Genomic DNA, 19,305 nt, shown 5'->3' with positions numbered 1-19,305 from the left:
GACGCTAATCTAAAAAAAAACAACACGCTGCAGGCAACGATGCCTTAAGACATGGTACATTGGTGAAGCTGAGCAGAGGCGACAACAACGGAATGGGCGCTGCACATCAATCAACAGACAGGTGTGCCTCTTCCCAGTTGGAGAGCACTTCAGTGATCCAGGACATTCGACCTTTGATCTTCGGGTGACAATCCTCCAAGGCGTTCTTCGGAACAGGCAGCAGCTAAAAGTGCCCCCGCAGAGACTGATAACTAAATTCCGTACCCATGATCATTGGGTTCATGTCACAGTACAGGTGATCCCATTGCCCTATCTACAAACAGAGACCCTCCTACACACACACACACACACACACACACACACACACACGCACACACACACACACACACACACACACACACACGCACACACACAGACACGCAGACACATACACACACACACATATACGTCTGTGGGGTGAATTTGTACTTGCAGAGTTACATTGTACTTTGCTCAAAAACTGGATGAATTCATGTCAGTCTCTGGTAACTCATTTTCATAAATTAGAATCAGTCTAAACATTATGGAACAGACAGCAGCACAGGGGGGCAGACACCAGTTGTTAAACTTCACCTGAGAATGAAACTTTAAATTAAAAAAAGTTTTGCACTTTACATATGAAAGAAGTGATGCTAACATGGTCATTCTAACAGATCGGAGACTTAGCAAACAATCAAGGTTTTGTCAATGTACAATTTCTGGCCTATACCGCTTTTCTACAGATACTTAAACGTTTCTGTCTTTCTCATTAAATTTCTGGTCCCCTGTGATCGTTCTTTTCATCGATGGGAAACGCTTCTTTCAGTCTACCTTATCTATACCCCTCACAAACTCCTCTGCACGGTGACAAACAATCCCAGATTGTCCTGTCTCCCTTCATGACTGAAACTCTTCAGCCTAGACACTATCCGAGTCAATCTCTCCTGCAACTTTCCCAGTGCGATCTCATCCCTGGACAATTCTAGCACTGAGCCGAATGAACATATTTCCATTCTGTAACAGCATCGGGAGTGGCTCTGAGCTTTTATTGCCTTCCGGAATGGAGTCACGTGGACGCCAGACCAGATAAAGACGCTAGTTTCCTTCCCTCATTGACGTCAGTGAAACAGATGGGTTTTTCAGACAACGTATTCTTAATTCTAGGCAATTATTGCATTCATATACTATCATCGTCGTGGTGTGGTGGGAATCCAACGCGTCTCCACAGAACATTACCTGGCTTTGATGTGTTAAAAATCCAGTGATTCTACCACTAGGCTATCGCAGAAAGCCCTCAAGGGGGATCTTTAGCAATAGAGTTTCTTTTCCCCGGTTATTCCCTATCCCTTTTATTGAGCCTCACGCTCCAATAATCTCTGGTCCATGTCAGTAAAAGCTGCTAAAAGAGAATTGATCTCACAGCCACGATATCCAAATGGATCGAATGATTTGAAGATGCCAATGAAGAGATTGGGGCAACAGTGAGTGCAATGGCACAGACCGGATGGCATCAACGTGCAAGTGTATGTTAGATTGTGCAATGTCTCAGTCAAATGGGACGACGGACGGAAAAGAGAGTTAGGGAGAGTGCGAGGGAGAGACATCTTCGAGAACTTTTGGGTTTAAATCCTGATACATGAAACGCAGAAATATCAGAGAACAAAATTCGATGGAAAACAAATCATCACCTCGGAGAATATTATTTTGTAAAAACGTTTAATTTCTGTCCGTGTTTTACCAAAATTAAAACTTTGAGAGAACTGACCGCAATGATGTGGATTCGAGCAGAGGTCGCTGCAATCACAACGCAGAATACGAACTACTAAACGGTTACAGCACTCCATAGACCACACTTGTAAACTGCAACCAGGATGGTAGCAGAGGAAATGTCAGGAAGAATGTACAATATCAGGACTTAGCGACAGGCATGTGGGAACGCAGAATGAACCGAATCTTTAACTTTAGCGTCCCCAGAGACTGTGGAGATTCCATGAATGAGAGTACAGGAGAATGGGATTAATGAAACTCTCCAAAGAGTTTGGGAGAGTGCAGAATATTGTTGAAACGTATGCTTCAATAGCATTATAGTTGAACATCGGCTACTTCATCACTTTGCCCACACAAGGCGGGACCAACTGCTGCATGCAATCACACATAATCTCAGTTCCAGAACCGGAATCAGAGAAACTGTGTGAAGCATGCACGAAGATCCAATTGGAAACTGGGATGGAATGACAGGAGAGAGGAGCATGTATTTCCGAGGTTGGGGACAGCTTCTGGTCAAAAGCGGGGCGGAAGGGAATACTTGCCCCCATTTATAATATTTTGACCATAAACAGTACATGTTGCTGAGACAGCCGATTGGCGCATCTAAAGCGTGTGGAGACTTTACCTTTGGGGTGGCAAGGTTCGAAATTTCACTTTCCTGTTTGGATCAGTGGTTTTGACATTGGCATCTGCTTTTGTTCGCATCAGCTCAGAATCAGCTTCTTGTACCCAATAAATACTGCAACCTGGAGAATGTGGTGTTGTGGTTATATAATAAATTCGTCATCCTTGGGGACTCAGACACGGAACTGGTAATGTTAAAGTTCGATGAATAAAACCTGGAATGGAAGCCTGATCTCAGGAACAGAGAACATGCCTTTAATTTCCTGCAATCCCATTCATGCATGTCACTTATACAGGGGATGCTACCATCTTTACCCAATCCTGCCTACTTGTGTCTCCAGGACCTGAACAAAATAGCTGTCCCTTATCTGAGAATGAAGACCGTGTGGGAAAGCAGGTCATTCGGCCCTTCCAGTCGACACCATCCCATGAAGCACATCTTATCAGACCTCCACTGCATACCTATTCCCTTCCCCTTCATTTCCCATGGCTGATCCCAGACATGCACACCTTCAGACTGCAGGAGGAAACTCACACAAGCAAAGAGGGAATATGCAAACTGCACACAGTCATACCAGACTGGGATAGAATCCATGTCTCTCGTGCAGCGAGACAGCAGCGAATCAGGATGAACAACAAATGCTGTCCTGACCAGCGACATCCACACCCTGTGGGTATATCGGGAAGAATACAAACATATTCACAATATAGACAACGGGACTTGCTTCTGCGTGGACATGATTTGAACCAATCGTTTATCCTGGGTAGATACAAAGACACCGATATCACAGAAACCAGGGCAATGCGGGATTCAATTACCTGCTGCAGTTGAAACACATTTACTCAGCCAAACTGGGGACAGACTATTCAACAGTCCCGTGTGTTGGGAGGGCTCAATGAGCAATAAAAACTCCAGAGTAACCAGAAAGATTACATATCCCAGAAGGAGATCAATTAAACTGTCAATGCTGCTGTTAATCCCAACCAGCTTCCGGTTTCATAGCGTCAAATTCAAAGACTCACGCAGCATGAAAACAGGCCTTTCACTCCTACCAGCTCATACTGTACATAATGTCAAACTAAACGAGTGGCATCTGACTGCTCCTGTAATTACTGAGGGCTAGTAATGCCTTTGTGATATTATTACTGCATTGTTAATATGAATGTTCAGATATAATTCTGTGGACACAGGTTCAAACCCTGGCATGGCAGATGCTGGAATTTTATTTAAATAAATACCTAGAGTCTAATGTTGATGTTGAATCAGTAGATCTGATTCACTAATGCCTGATAGGGAAGGAAACTGCCATACCTATCTGGTCTGGCTGGTATTTGACTCCAGATCCATAATATCGTGATTGATTCTGAACTTCTCTCTGGGCAATAAATTATGTACTAGGTATGAATGAATAGCTTTTATCCAATTCATTTATCAATCCAAATATCCTGTAAATATTGTAAATGTACTTTCATTCATCACTGCCTCAGGAAGTGAATTGCACACATAAACCATCCTCTGTTCAAAAAAAGCCTCTCATGTCTTATTTTAAATCCCTCTTTTCACTTTAAACATTTGCCCTCTCGTCTTGAAGTGCCCCTCCTTGGAGAAAAGACAGTTACAGTTAACTCTAGCCGAACTCTCAATTATTTATAAATTTCTATCAGGTCGCCTTTCAAACTCCAGTGCTCGAGTGAAAGTAGTCTCAGCCTATCCAGCCTTTCGTTATAACACAAACCTTCCCCACTAGCCATATGCTGGTGTACCTGTTCTAAACCTACTCCAGCTGAATAATTTCCTTGCTATTACTGGGCGGCAAGAACTGGGCGGCAAGAACAGGACACAGTATTCCAGAAGACTCATCACCCAATGTCCTATTCAACTTCAACATAACGTACGAACTCCTACCCTCAAAGGACTGAACAACGAAGGCAAGATGACTTTTTTTAAACCATTCTGTCGATATATGAAGCAAACTAAAATGAATTATGTACTTGCATTCCTGGCTTCCGTGTTCCACAACACGATGCAATGCCCGATCATTAATTGTATAAGCCCTACTAAAATTTGATGTAGCAAAATGCAATACCTTCCATTTATCCAGATTGAACTTCATGTGACATTCTTCAGCCCAAAGACGCAATGGATTAAGATCCTTCTGGAATCTTAGATCACCTTCTTTACAGTCTCCAATTCTGCTGTCCTCTGCAAGCTTATGAACCATGGCTTCTGTGAGTTCTATTGTTTTCTCATATTAGTCAACGATTTTTAATTATTTGTCGTGGCCATCATTTAGCAGTTTGCAAATCATGTGGCAATTACTCATGTCGTTAACCATGAGGAAGAAAGCCATAGACTGCAGGGAGAATGGAAACAATTTGCAAGAAAACGTGCTGAAAGGAATTCAATCCAGTGAAGTGGGTGATAATGAATTTGGGGAGGAACAATGATAAAAGTGTGACTGTTAACAGGTCAAAAGAGAAATTGGAGTAGGCATTCACGAATGTTTGAAGGTGATTGGACAAGGGATCAAGTGGTCTCGATGGGTTGGAGATACTTTCTGGTCTTGACCGCAGGTGGGAATATAAGAGCAGGGAAATGATGCTGGAACTTCAGCAACGGCCTATTCAAGATCAATAGACAGGGGAATCGGATGGACGGAAGTGCGTACTGCAGGTGCTGGAAATCAGAATCAAGATGAGAGTGGTGCTGAAGAAGCACAGCAGGTCAGGCAGCATCCGAGTTGCAGAAAAAAATAACGTTTCGGCAAACGCCCTTCATCAGGAAAAAAAGCTGGGAGCCTCGTGGGTGGAGCGATAAACGGGAGGACTGGGTCTGGGAAGAATTTTGCTGAGAGTGCAAGAGGTGGATAGAGATGTGGTTAAAGGTGTTAGATCGGAGAAGAGGGTGGAGCGGATCGGTGGAAAGGAAGATGGACAAGTGGGACAGGTCAGTAGGATGGTGGCAAGTTAGAAAGTTGGAACTCGGATAAGGTGGCCATGGAGAGATGAGGATACTGGTGAAGACCACGTTAATGCCCTGGGGTTGAGGGTCCCGAGGTGGAAGATCTAGCGTCTGGTGGTGAGAATATGGCAGTGGAGGAGACCCAGGAACTGCATGTCCTTGGTTGAGTCGGTGGACGTGGTAATTGATGTTTTTGGTCATGGGGCGTTGGAGTTGAATGTTGCGGGTTCCCTGGAAATGTTCTCTGAAGCGGTCTCTGAGAATGTGTCTGTTAGCGCCAATGTAGAAGAGACAGCATCGCGAGCAACAGATGCAATAAATGACATGTGTGGAAGTGCACAGGGACATTTGATGGATTTGGAAGGCTCATTGGAGCCTTGGAAGGATGTGAGAGGGAAGATGTGGGTGCAGGTTTTGCAATTCCTGTGGTGGCATTGGAAGGTGCCGTGAGGGGAGGGTGGGTTTTTGGAGGGCGTGGACTTGACTAGGTAGTCGTGGAGGAAAGAGTCTTTGTGAAAAGTGGATCCGGGTGGGGACGGAAATATAAATTTCCCTGTCACTGCAGGAATTGCAAAACCTGCACCCACATCCACCTCCTCACCTCTGTCCAAGGCTCTAATGGAGGCTTCCACGTCCATCAAAGTTTCTCCTGCACTTCCACACATGCCATTTCTTGTATACCTTCCGCCCGATACGGTCTTCTCTAAGTTGGAGAGAGGAGATGTGTTCTGATACAACACTTCAGAGAATATCTCCAGGATACCTGCAAGAATCAACCCCAGTGCCCCATGGCCAAACATTTCAACTCCTCCTCCCATTCTCCCGAGAACATGAAGGTCCTGGGCCTCCTGTATCGCCACTGCGTCACGACCCGATGCCTGGAGGAAGAAAGCCTCATCATCTGCCTCGGGACCCTTCAACCCCATGGCATCAATTTGGACTTCACCCATTGCCTCATTTCCCCTCCCCCTACCTTACCCCAGTTCCCAACTTCCAGCTCAACACCGTCCGCCTGACTTGTCCCACCTGTGCATCTTCATTCCCACCTATCCACTCCACCTACTTCTCTCACATATCATGTTCACCCCCTGCCTGTATCCACATACAGCACTCTCAGCTACCTTTTCCGCAGCCCCACCCGCTTCCCATTTCTCTCTCCATCACATGTGCTCCCAGTCTCATTCCTGATGAAGGGCTTTTGTCTGAAACGTCCATTTTTCCTCCTGCTCAGATGCTGCCGGACCTGCTGTACTTCTCTAACGCCACTCTAATCTTGAGGGGAGTCAGTTGATTGAGAGGATTTTAAGATTTTTTCTATTGTTGACCACAGGCTGTGGATGATAGTAGAACTTTAGCAACCACCAGTTTAGGAACCGCGAAAGGACTGGGCACAAGTCTGGTCACGGCATAAATCAACATTTTTCTTAAAAGTGTAAGATAAAAGATGGAAGGCTGAAATATGCAACTTTGCCCATCAAGGCCGTATCACTAATGAGTTTTTCACTGATTTCTTTCCAAGTCAGGGTGCTATGGGCCTTGGAGGGAAACTTGAAAATGGTGGCGTTTCGTTGCATCTTCCAACCTTGTCTTTATAGTCAGTACAGCTGTTGAGCTTTGAACGCTGTCAAAAATGCCCGAATTACTTACTCCTGTGCATCTTATCGTTGGTGCACCTTTCTGCAATTGTGCCTTAGCGGTGAAGGGAATGAATATTGCAGGTGTTGAAGAGGGTACACTCAAGTGACTGCATTGTCGTGGACGGTGTCCAGTTCCTTAAGTGTTATTGAAGTTACACCCATCCAGGCAAATGGAGAGAGTTATATTTCACGTCTCATTTGTGCCTTGCAAACGATGTAGGATCCACGGAAGAATGAGTTGAGTTTATAATAAAAAATGTCTCAAGAACATGTTGTTGTTGTCAAAGTGTTTATGTAGCCAGTTTCTATAAGTTTTCCCCCCGAAATAATAGCTCTGTGGACAATTACACGGGGTAATTTGTTTACAGTAAAGTTATTGAATGTCAATGAGATATGATTAGATTCTCATTTGTCAGAGTGATCATTACTCTATTTCGTCCTTGTGTGGACCAATCTGATTCCAGTCGCTGTCTGATTTCAAGATCCAATTCCCGTCTGTGCTTGAAATTTCAACCGTTTCTTCGCATAAATATCTCCACCTGCCATAATAATATGTAAGGACGCTAGAGGGGACAGCAGAAAGTTACGGACATGTTGCCAACACTGGAGAAAATGTAGCTTCTTGGAATGATTGGTTAGGCTGGGATTATTCTCCTTGAAACAAAGGGGAGGGAGGGGAGCTCTACAATCACATAATAACATTTATAAACGTTCAATATTCATTGACAGGGTAGTTACGGGCTGGTGTTTCACCCTCTGGTATGAGGAGAGCACCAGAGAACATGAACTCAGAATTAGATATTGCCGATTTAATTCAGAAATGAGGGGGAATTTCTTTGCTCAGGGGCTAATGAATCGGTAGAACTCCTTGCCGAAATTGTTGTTGAGGCTGAGTTGTTTTGTATTGTCAAACTGAGCAAGACAGATATTTAACCAGAAAGGCGATGAAGCTTTGTCGAGGCAATGCTGGAGAATGGAGTTGAGGATTATCAGAGCAGCCATTAGTTCGTTGAATGGTGGAGCAGACTCGATGGGCTGAATGGCCGACTTCCAATCCTACATCATTTGGTCTAACGCCTTATTTTATTGATATCTTTAGAATTCTGAAAGGATGGGATGAAGTGATAGTAAAGGTTTCTCAAACTGATCAGACAGATCAGGAACTAAGCTCATAAGTTCATGAATAAGAAAGGTGCTGTGGCCTGGATACAACAAGTGGCACTGGGCACACTGCAGATGGGTATGTGCAGATGTTGTGATTGCGAAAGTAAATTGTTAGATCTAATATTGTTGCCAACTTGGTGATCACGCTGGATGATGGATCGTGGTATGATTCACACAGCAAAAGGTTGTGAAAGAATGAAAGATTCGTTTCATTGGAAAACCTTTCTGCGGTTCCAATTCAATTGACTGTTTAAAATACTGATCAGAACTTTGTGTGGAGTATTACATTAAAATTCACAATCCCACTGGACAAACTATTGCACCCGATCTCTCCTTATTTGTTCCCCTTTCATTCAATGAAAATTCATAGAAAGTCAAGATGGAATGAAAGGAGAATAGAAACGTTTGCCCTGCTTTTCATTATCCCAATGTAACTTACAACATAACCAAATTGCTCTACTTCGACTTTGATGAGGTATCGATTTATCACAATTCTCCGGTGCAATGAAGGGCAAGAGGAAGATTCTCCGTCCAAAGTATCCTAAAGATGCGAGGCACAAAGGGAAACCACAGCTGCGTTTCATAGAAGTAACAGCCAGAGTAGGATTCAAATCCACACCAGCACAATGGAAGAGCAAACCGTCACCTGAAACCCTGGTAGACTTCAGCCCAATGCAAAGGGGTTCACATATAACCCCGTCAAGATCACATATGGTGCACCAAGCGGATAAGAAATTCCCTGAGCGGAATCGATTCCACACCATTATGTTTCTGCTTTCAGCAGAATAATAATACCAGCAAAATCCAAGGGATTGACCTCGTCCTTGGAAGGAATACCTTGTCCTTGATTTATTTCGAGTCGGAACTCTCTCAGAATGACCCAGCAAACATGAAGTTCCCGTAATATTCACATGCACATTTCGTCTTGACGCATAATTTCTTCAGACAGTTTCTCTCTCTCGTGAAGAAGTATATATGGAGAGAGAAGTGAAGGTGATGTTTTAGCTCGATGGTCTTCCTCATATGGCTGAACCTGAACTGGGTAAAATTCCCGGAAATGCAGTGTTGTTCGTTTCATTTTATTAATTTTGCTGCAACTTCACTCTGTCCATTCCAATGATCGGAAGTGAATTGGATTTATGTGATTGAAACGTAAAATGTTGCATTCAATTTTGCTCCGAATTTATTTCAGCTTAAAGAAAATACTGATGAGAAAAACAGATGGTTAAACTACAAAACAAGGTGCCAGTTTTGAATGCTCAGTTACTTTGGCAGATTTTAGTGGGTGTCAAATGAACCCAACATCATGGTGATTGTCCTCCCACCTTTAAGGCATGCGATTAAAGCAGGAAATCGATCTCTAAGAGACGGGTCAATTCCTATTCAATATGGAATAGCTTTCCTTGACAATATACCAAATCTGCTCAGTTCCATTTATAATGCTTCATGTGGAAAATTAATAGCAATCTTTCAAAACTTTGAGGTTTTTTTTGCTGAATCTTACTCAGCTGCAGACGTTTCCGATATTTCTTTGCATCTGAAGTCGTCCAAATTAGATATTGTTTCCTCACATCTTCTCCCCCCCACACCCCACTTTTACTCTTTTACCTGGCCACAGGCTGTCTCTCTCCTGGTGAAACTCACTGCTTGTGTGTCTCTAAATGTGCCTTTCCAAATATTTTGGAAACGGATTCTCTGAGTGACAGAAATTCTGCTCCCATCATTTATTTGTGCTACATCGATAGTTTTGAAAGCCTGACGTTCAGAAATATACGAAATTGAAAGAGTGAATTTACCACATCTTTACTCACTCCAAACCTCAAATACTCTGGAAATCTTCCATTCGGTTTTCCTTGGTTCAGTGTCAAGTTTTCCAAAAAAAAATTAAATTTCCATCCCCACTAAATGCCGTCAGCATCGTCTCTAATGTCTTAACGGGCCAGTAAACGCTGACAGTGTCCTCTCTGATAGAATCACAGATTCCCCCTACAATGCAGAAAGTGCAATTCAGCCAATCGAGTCTGTCGGGAGACTCTGAACAGCATCTCAACCAGACCTAGCTCCCGTCTCTATCCCCGCAGGCCTCTGGCTTGTGATTTCAAATAAACCTGTTGGAATAAAACCTAGCAACGTGTGACTGCTGACCTTATCACTGCGTTACCCATGGCTAATTCACTTAACTTACTGAATTCATTCCCCGGACACATCAGCGCAATTTAACATGACCAATCTACCAAACCTACAGACTTAACAGCAGTTCAAACCAATGAGCAAATGAACCATCACATTGAACACAATCTGTATCATTTACACACTGGTAACTCAGCGAGTGAAAGCAAGCTGCGCCCATCAACCCGAATTCAATGCATACAAGCGCGGTCCTGCGCTGGACAACCTCAGTAGTTCTACTAGAAACGATTCTGCACTCAGGTCTGAATGGGTTTGCTCTTTTCTTCCTCAGATTCCTGCTTTAAATAAACATATCAATCAGGAACAACTCTATATAATGATTTTCATTGCAACACAAACACAATGTGCAGTTTGCTGAAGTTACGTGTTTGCACTGTCACTGACACTCTCTCTCCCCAGGAGCTGCAGACCTTCCCCACGCTGATTCAGACAGCACTGTCCTTCCTGAGTCATGTCCCATCGAGAATGCAAGGCCAGGCATTAAAAACCTTCACTGGGGAAGAGAGCGACAGGTTTAAAACCTTTACGATGCCCCCAGCGGACAATTGAGCCCTGTGACAGGAGGGGCCACTAACCACGATACTGTGGAGGACAACAACATCGAAGGACGCCCTTCAGCCTGTTGTGGCTGCACTTGTCAAACACAACTGCTTAACGAGCTGAATCAAGTATTCCATCGTTTAGTCCATAATCTTACATGTTTTGGCATCACAAATTAACATCTCAATTTTGTTTTAAGGTTAGAATAATTTCCGCCTCTCTGACCCTTTCCTCAAATCTGCTCAAACCTTTCTGCCTTTTCCCGAAATCTCCTGGCCCCAGTGTTCAATCTCTCCATCAATAAAAAACGCTTCTTTCAGTCTATCCTGTCCATATCCCTCAGTATTTAGTACATCTCAGTCATGTCTTCTTCAATCTCCTCTGCTCGGTGACAAACATCCCCAGTCTGTCCAATCTCTCCTCACAACTGAAACTCTTCAGCCCAGACAATATCCCAGTGAATCTCTCCTGCAACGTTCCCAGTGCGATCACATCCATGCAGTACTCTGAATTGGAGAACTGCACACAGTAATCTAGCTAGGGCGAATGAACTTTTTTTCTATTCTGTTACAGTATGAGGGCGTCGCTGGCTCGGCAGTATTGATTGGTATCCCTAATTGCAGAGCGGGCATTTCAAACTCAACCATTTGTAGTGAGTGTGGAGTCACATGGAGGCCGGAGCAGGTAAGAATGGCAGTTACATTCCTTAAATGACGTCAGATGGTTTTGGTATTTTCAACAATTGGGCGTGGATTTATAGGAGTTATTAGATTCGTAATTCCAGATATTTATTGAATCCCAATTCTACCACCGAGCATGGTCTGAGTCAAACCCCAGTCCGTGGTGTCTGAATAAACAGACCAGTGTTCTCTGGTAATCGTGCTCGGGCATTGCACAAAATCAGTGAATCTGATCTTATCCAATGAAGTCGCTTTTCCCCGATACTGTCCAGTGCCATTTTCCCGACCCTGACCGCCCGCCCCCCCCCCCCCCCCCCCACCACCAATAATATCTGGTCCATATCAGTAAAAGCTGCTACATGAGGATTGATCTCACAACAGTGGTAACCAAATGGATCAAATGGTCTGCAGGTCCCGATGGTGGGGTTGGGGCACGTTCACCCAGCAACAGTGACCCCAGCCACACAGACTGATCGGTATCAATGGGAGAGTCTGTATTAGATTCTGCAATGCCTTAGTGAAGTAGGAAATGACTCCGCAAACACATGATGAAAGAGCAGCGCTCCGAAAGCTAGTGCTTCAATTAAACCTGTAAGATCATAACCTGGTGTTGGGTCATTTTTAACTTTGTACTCCATAGTTCAACACCGGCATCTCCAAATTAATGAAATGGGTGTATGGGATGGAAAGTTCGGTTAGTGATCGTAGGAGGGAAGAAATCTCTGAGAACGGGTGGATTTGAACTCTGACAGATGAAACACAGAGATGTGAGCGAGCAGAGCTTGAAGGAAAAAAACATCACCTTGGAGAAAATCAAAACAACTGATTCCTTTGTGTTTCATGAAAGTCTGGGACACACAGAGCAATTGCTGCCGTGAGTGGGATTCGAACCGAGGTTGCAGCGGCCACAATTCAAAGTACTAACCACTATACGATCACAGCAAGCCACAGACGAACACAGCAAATTCGCAGAATAAGTACAGTGTCATAAGGAATGTTAGGCAGAGCACCAAATGCACTCCCTCGCTGTCTGTGAGCGTGTCCCTCCCTCGCTGTGTGTGTGCGTGTCCCCCCCTCGCGTTCTCAGAGACTTCTTCCCTCCTGCGATCCCATCCCCCCATTTCTCTTTTAGATTATGTGCAATTATGGATAGCAATCAATACTGCCGAGCCAGCGACGCCCTCATACTGTAACAGAATAGGAAAAAAAATCTTCATTTGGCCCTAGCTAGATTACTGTGTGCAGTTCTGCAATTCAGAGTACTGCATGGATGTGATCGCACTGGGAACGGTGCAGTAGAGATTCACTGGTATATTGTCTGGGCTGAAGAGATTCAGTTGTGAGGAGAGATTGGACAGACTGGGGTTGTTTGTCGCCGAGCAGAGGAGATTGGAGAAGACATGACTGAGATGTACTAAATGCTGAGGGATATGGATAGGATAGACTGAAAGAAGCCTTTGTTATTGATGGAGGGATGGGACGCTGGGACCAAGAGATTTCGGGAAAAGGCAGAAAGGTTAGAGTAGATTTGAGGAAAGGGTCAGAGAAGCGGAAATCACTCTAACCTTAAAAAAAATTGAGATGTTAATTTGCGATGCCAAAACCTGTAAGATTTTGGGCTAAACGATGGAACTTGATTCAGATCGTTAAGCAGTTGTGTTTGACAAGTGCGGCCACAACAGGCTGAAGGGCCTCCTTCGATGTTGTTGTCCTCGACAGTATCGTGGTTAGTGTCCCCCCCTGTAACAGGGTTCAATTCTCCGCTGGGGGCATCGCAAATGTTTTAAACCTGCCGCTCTGTTCCCCAGTGAAGGTTATTCATGGTTGGCATTCCATTCTCGATGGGACATGTCACAGGAAGGACAGTGCTGTCTGAATCAGCTGGGGAAGGACTGCAGCTCCTGGGAAGACAAAGTGTAAGTGAAAGTGCAAACACGTAACTTCAGCAAACTGCACATTGTGTTTGTGTAGCAATGAAAACCATTATATAGAGTTGGTCCTGACTGATATGTTTATTTAAAGCAGGAATCTGAGGAAGAAAACAGAATAAACCCATTCAGATCTGAGCACAGAGACATTTCCAGCAGAACTACTGAGGTTGTACAGCGTAGAACCGCGTTTTGATGCATTGAATTCGGGTTGGTGGGCGCAGCTTGCTTTCACTAGGCGGAGTTGCCAGTGTGTAAATGATACAGATAGTGTTCAATGTGATGGTACATTTGTTCAGTTGTTCGCACTGCTCTTAAGTGTATAGGTTAGGTGGATTTGCCATGTTAAATTGCGCTGATATGTCCAGGGAGTGAATTCAGTAAGTTGAGTGAATGAGCCATGGGTAACGCAGTGATAAGGTCAGCAGTCACACGATGCCAGGTTTTATTCCAGCAGGTTTATTTGATATCACAAGCCAGAGGCCTGTGGAGGTAGAGACGGGAGCTAGGTCTGGTTGAGATGGTGTTCAGAGTCTCCCGACAGACCTGATTGACTGAACTGTACTTTCTGAATTGGAGGGAATCGGAGATTCTATCAGAGAGGACACTGCCACATTTACTGGGCTGCTAAGACATTGGAGACGATGCTGACGGCATTTAGTGGAGATGGAGTTTTATTTATTTGTGTTTTGGAAAATTTGAAACTAAACCAAGAAAAACCGAATGGAAGTTTTCCAGAGTTTTTGAGGTTTGGAGAGAGTAAATATGTGGCAAATTCACTCTTTCAAGATCATAAATTTCTGAAAGTCAAGATTTCAAAACCATCGATTTGGGACAAAGAAATAATGGGAACAGAATTTCTTTCACTCAGACAATCCGTTTCCAAAATATTTTGAAAGGCACATTTAGAGACACAGAAACAGTGAGTTTCACCAGGAGAGAGATAGCCTGTGGCCAGGTAAAAGTGTTAAGGAGGGTGTGGGGGTAGAAGGTGCGAGGAAACAATATCTAATTTGGACGACTTCAGATGCAAAGAAATACCGGAAACGTCTGCAGCTGAGTAAGATTCAGCAACAAAAACTCATAGTTTTGAAAGATTTCTATTAATATTCCACATGAAGCATTATAAATGGATCTGAGCAGATTTTGTCTATTGTCAAGGACAGCTATTCCATAATGAATAGGAAGTGACCCGTCTCTTGGAGATTGATTTCCTGTTTTAATCCCATGCCATAAACATGGGAGGACGGTCGCCATGATGTTGGATTCATTTGATACCCATTGAAATCTGCCAAAGTAACTGAGCATCAAAACTGCCATCTTGTTTTGTAGTACAACCTTCTGTTTTTCTCATCAGTATTTTCTTTAAGCTGAAATAAATTCGGAGCAAAATTGAATGCAACATTTAACGTGGAGAATCTTGCTCTTGCCCTTCATTGCACCGGAGATTTGTGATAAATCGATACCTCATCAAAGTCGAAGTAAAGCAATTTGATTCTGTTCTAAGTTACATTGGGATAATGAAAAGGAGTGCAAACGTTTCTTTTCTCCTTTCATTACATCTTTACTTTCTATGAATTTACATCGAATGAAAGGTGAACAAATAAGGAGAGATCGGGTGCAATAGTTTATCCAGTGGGATTGTGAATTTTAATGTAACACTCCACACAAAGTTCTGATCAGTATTTTTAACAGTCAATTGAATTGGAACCGCAGAAAACTTTTCCAATGAAACGAATCTTTCATTCTTTCACAACCTTTTGCTGTGTGAATCATACCGCGATCCATCACCCAGCGTGATCACCAAGTTGGCAACAATATTAGATCTAACAATTTTCTTTAGCAATCACAACATCTGCACATACCCATCCTCGGTGTGCCCAGTGCCATTTGTTGTATCCAGGCCACAGCACATTTCCTGTTCATGAACTAATGAGCTTAGTTCCTGATCTGTCTGATCAGTTTGAGAAACCGTTTCTATTACTTCATTCCATCCCCTCAGAATTCTAAAGGTATCAATAAAATAAGGCGTTAGACCAAATGATGTTGGAATGGAAGTCGGCCATTCAGCCCATCGAGTCTGCTCCACCATTGAACGAACTCATGGCTGATCTGATAATCCTCAACTCCATTCTCCAGCATTGCCTCGACAAAGCTTCATCGTCTTTCTGCTTAAATATCTGTCTGGCACAGTTTAAAAATACGCAACAACGCAGCCTCAGCAACAATTTTGGCATGAAGTTCCACCGATCTAGTGGCCCATGAGCAAAGAAATTACTCCTCAGTTCTTAATTAAATAGGCAATATCTAATTCTGAGTTCATGTCCTCTGGTGCTCTCCTCATACCAGAGGGTGAACCACCTGCCCGTAACTACCCTGTCAAGATCCCATGAATATTGAGCGTTTATAAATGTTATTATGTGATTATAGAGCTCCCCTCCCTCTCCTTTGTTTCAAGAAGAATAGTCCCAGCCTAATCAATCATTCCAAGAAGCTCCATTTTCTCCAGTGTTGACAACATGTTCATTAATCTCTTCTGTCCCCTCTAGCGTCCTTATATATTATTAAGGCAGGTGGAGACATTTATGCGAAGAAACGGTTGAAATTTCAAGCACAGACGGGAATTGGATCTTGAAATCAGACAGCGACTGGAATCAGATTGGTCCACACAAGGACGAAATAGAGTAATGATCACTATGACAAATGAGAATCTAATCATATCTCATTGATATTCAATAACTTTACTGTAAACAAATTACCCCGTGTAATTGTCCACAGAGCTATTATTTCGGGGAAAAAACTTATAGAAACTGGCTACATAAACACTTTGACAACAATAACATGTTCTTGAGACATTTTTTGCTTATAAACTCAACTCATTGTTCTGTGAATCCTACATCGTTTGCAAGGCACAAATGAGACGTGGAATATAACTCTCTCCATTTGCCTGGATGGGTGAAACTTCAATAACACTTAAGGAACTGGACACCGTCCAGGACAATGCAGTCACTTGAATGTACCCTCTTCAATACCTGCAATATTCATTCCCTTCACCACTAAGGCACAATTGCAGCAGAGTGCACCAACTATAAGATGCACTGGAGTAAGTAATTCGGGCATTTTTGACAACCTTCAAAGCTCAACAGCTGTACTGACTATAAGGACAAGGTTGGAAGATGCAACGAAACGCCACCATTTTCAAGTTACCCTCCAAGGCCCATAGCACCCTGACTTGGAAAGGAATCAGTGAGAAACTCATTGGTGAAACGGTCTTGATGGGTAAAGGTGCATACTACAGCCTTCCATCTTTTATCTGACAATTTTAAGAATAATGTTGATTTATGCCATGACCAGACTTGTGCTCAGTACTTTAGCTGTTCCCTAAACTGGTGGTTGCTAAAGTTCTGCTATCATCCACAGCCTGTGGTCAACAATGGAAAATATCCAGAAACCCACTCAATCAACAGACTCCCTTTCAGATTAGAGTGGTGTTGGAGAAGCACAGCAGGTCCGGCACCATCTGAGGAGCACGAAAAATGGACGTTTCAGGCAAAAGCCATTCATCAGGAATGAGACTGGGAGCACATGGGATGGAGAGATAAATGGGAAGGGGGTGGGGCTGGGGAGAAGGTAGCTGAGAGTGCTGTAAGTGGATACAGGCGGGGGGTGAACATGAAATGTGAGAGAAGTAGGTGGAGTGGATAGGTGGGAATGAAGATGCACAGGTGGGACAAGTCAGGCGGACGGTGTTGAGCTGGGAGGTGGGAACTGGTGTAAGGTAGGGGGAGGGGAAATGAGGCAACGGGTGAAGTCCAAATTGATGCCATGGGGTTGAAGGGTCCCGAGCCAGATGATGAGGCTTTCTTCCTCCAGGCATCGGGTCGTGAGGCAGTGGCGATACAGGAGGCCCAGGACCTGCATGTCCTCGGGAGAGTGGGAGGGGGAGTTGAAATGTTTGGCCATGGGGCACTGGGGTCGATTCTTGTACGTATCCTGGAGATATTCTCTGAAATGCTGTGTGAGAACACATCTCCTCTCTCCAACTGAGAGGAGACGACATCGGGAGGAACGTATACAAGAAATTACATGTGTGGAAGTGCAGGAGAAACTTTGATGGATGTGGAAGCATCCATTAGAGCCTTGGACAGAGGTGAGGAGGTAGATGTGTGTGCAGGTTTTGCAATTCCTGCAGTGACAGGGAAATTTATATTTCCCTCCCCACCCCTATCCACTTTTCACAAAGACTGTTTCCACCACGACTACCTCGTCAATTCCACGCCCTCCAAAGACCCACCCTCCCCTCACGGCACCTTCCCCTGCCACCACAGGAAATGCAAAACCTGCACCCACATCTTCCCTCTCACATCCTTCCAAGGCTCCAATGAGCCTTCCACATCCATTAAATGTGCATGTGCACTTCCACACATGTCATTTATTGCATCTGTTGCTCGCGATGCGGTCTCCTCTACATTGGGGCCAACAGACAGATTCTCGGAGAGCGCTTCAGAGAACATTTCCAGGGCACCCACAACATTCAACTCCAACGCCCCATGACCAAAAACATCAATTAGCTCACCCTCCCCTTCCGACTCTCCCAAGGACATGCAGTTCCTGGGTCTCCTCCACCCCCATTCCCTCACCATCAGACGCCAGACCTTCCACCTCGGGACCCTCAACCCCAGGGCATTAACGTGGTCTTCACCAGTTTCCTCATCTCCCCACGGCCACCTTATCCGAGTTCCAACTTTCTAACTTGGCACCAGCCTACTGACCTGTCCCACCTGTGTATCTTCCTTTCCACCTGTCCGCTCCACCCTCTTCTCCGACCTATCACCTTTAACCCCATCTCTATCCACCTCTTGCACTCTCAGCTAAATTCTTCCCAGACCCAGTACTCCCGTTTATCTCTCCACCCACGAGGCTCCCAGCTTTATTGCTGATGAAGGGCAATTGCCCGAAACGTTATTTTTTTCTGCAACTCGGATGCTGCCTGACCTGCTGTGCTTCTTCAGCACCACTCTAATCTTGATTCTGATTTCCAGCACCTGCAGTACGTAGTTCCGTCCATCCGATTCCCCTGTCCATTGATCTTGAATAGGCCGTTGGTGAAGTTCCAGCATCATTTCCCTGCTCTTATATTCCCAACTACGGTCAAGACCAGAAAGTATCTCCAACCCCTCGAGACCACTTGATCCCTTGTCCAATCACCTTCAAACATTCGTGAATGTCTACTCCAATTTCTCTTTTATTACTTTAAACCACTCGGTATTCACACTTTACTCATTGTGCGTCCTCAAATTCTTTATCACCCACTTCACTGGATTGAATTCCTTTCAGCACATTTTCTTGGAAATTGTTTCCAATCTCCCTGCAGTCTATGGCTTTCTTCCTCATGGTTAACGGCATGACTAATTGTTACCTGATTTGTAAGCTGCTAAATGATGGCCACGACAAATAAATATAAATCATTGACCTATATGAGAAAACAATAGAACTCATAGAAGCCATGGTTCTTAAGCTTGCAGAGCACAGCAGAGTTGGAGACTGTAAAGAAGGTGATCTAAGATTCCAGAAGGATCTTAATCCATTGCGTCTTTTGGCTGAAAAATGTCACATGAAGTTTAATCTGGATAAATGGAAGGTATTGCATTTTGCTACATCAAATATTAGTATGCTTATACAATTAATGAACGGGCGTTGCATCGTGTTGTGGAACACGGAGGCCAGGAATGCAAGTACATAATTCATTCCAGTTTGCTTCATATATCGACAGAATGGTTAAAAAAATGTCATCT

The sequence above is a fragment of the Chiloscyllium punctatum genome, chromosome 13 (assembly GCF_047496795.1).
Source record: "Chiloscyllium punctatum isolate Juve2018m chromosome 13, sChiPun1.3, whole genome shotgun sequence".
Classification (NCBI taxonomy): Eukaryota; Metazoa; Chordata; class Chondrichthyes; order Orectolobiformes; family Hemiscylliidae; genus Chiloscyllium; species Chiloscyllium punctatum.
Note: the sequence above shows the minus strand (reverse complement) of the source record.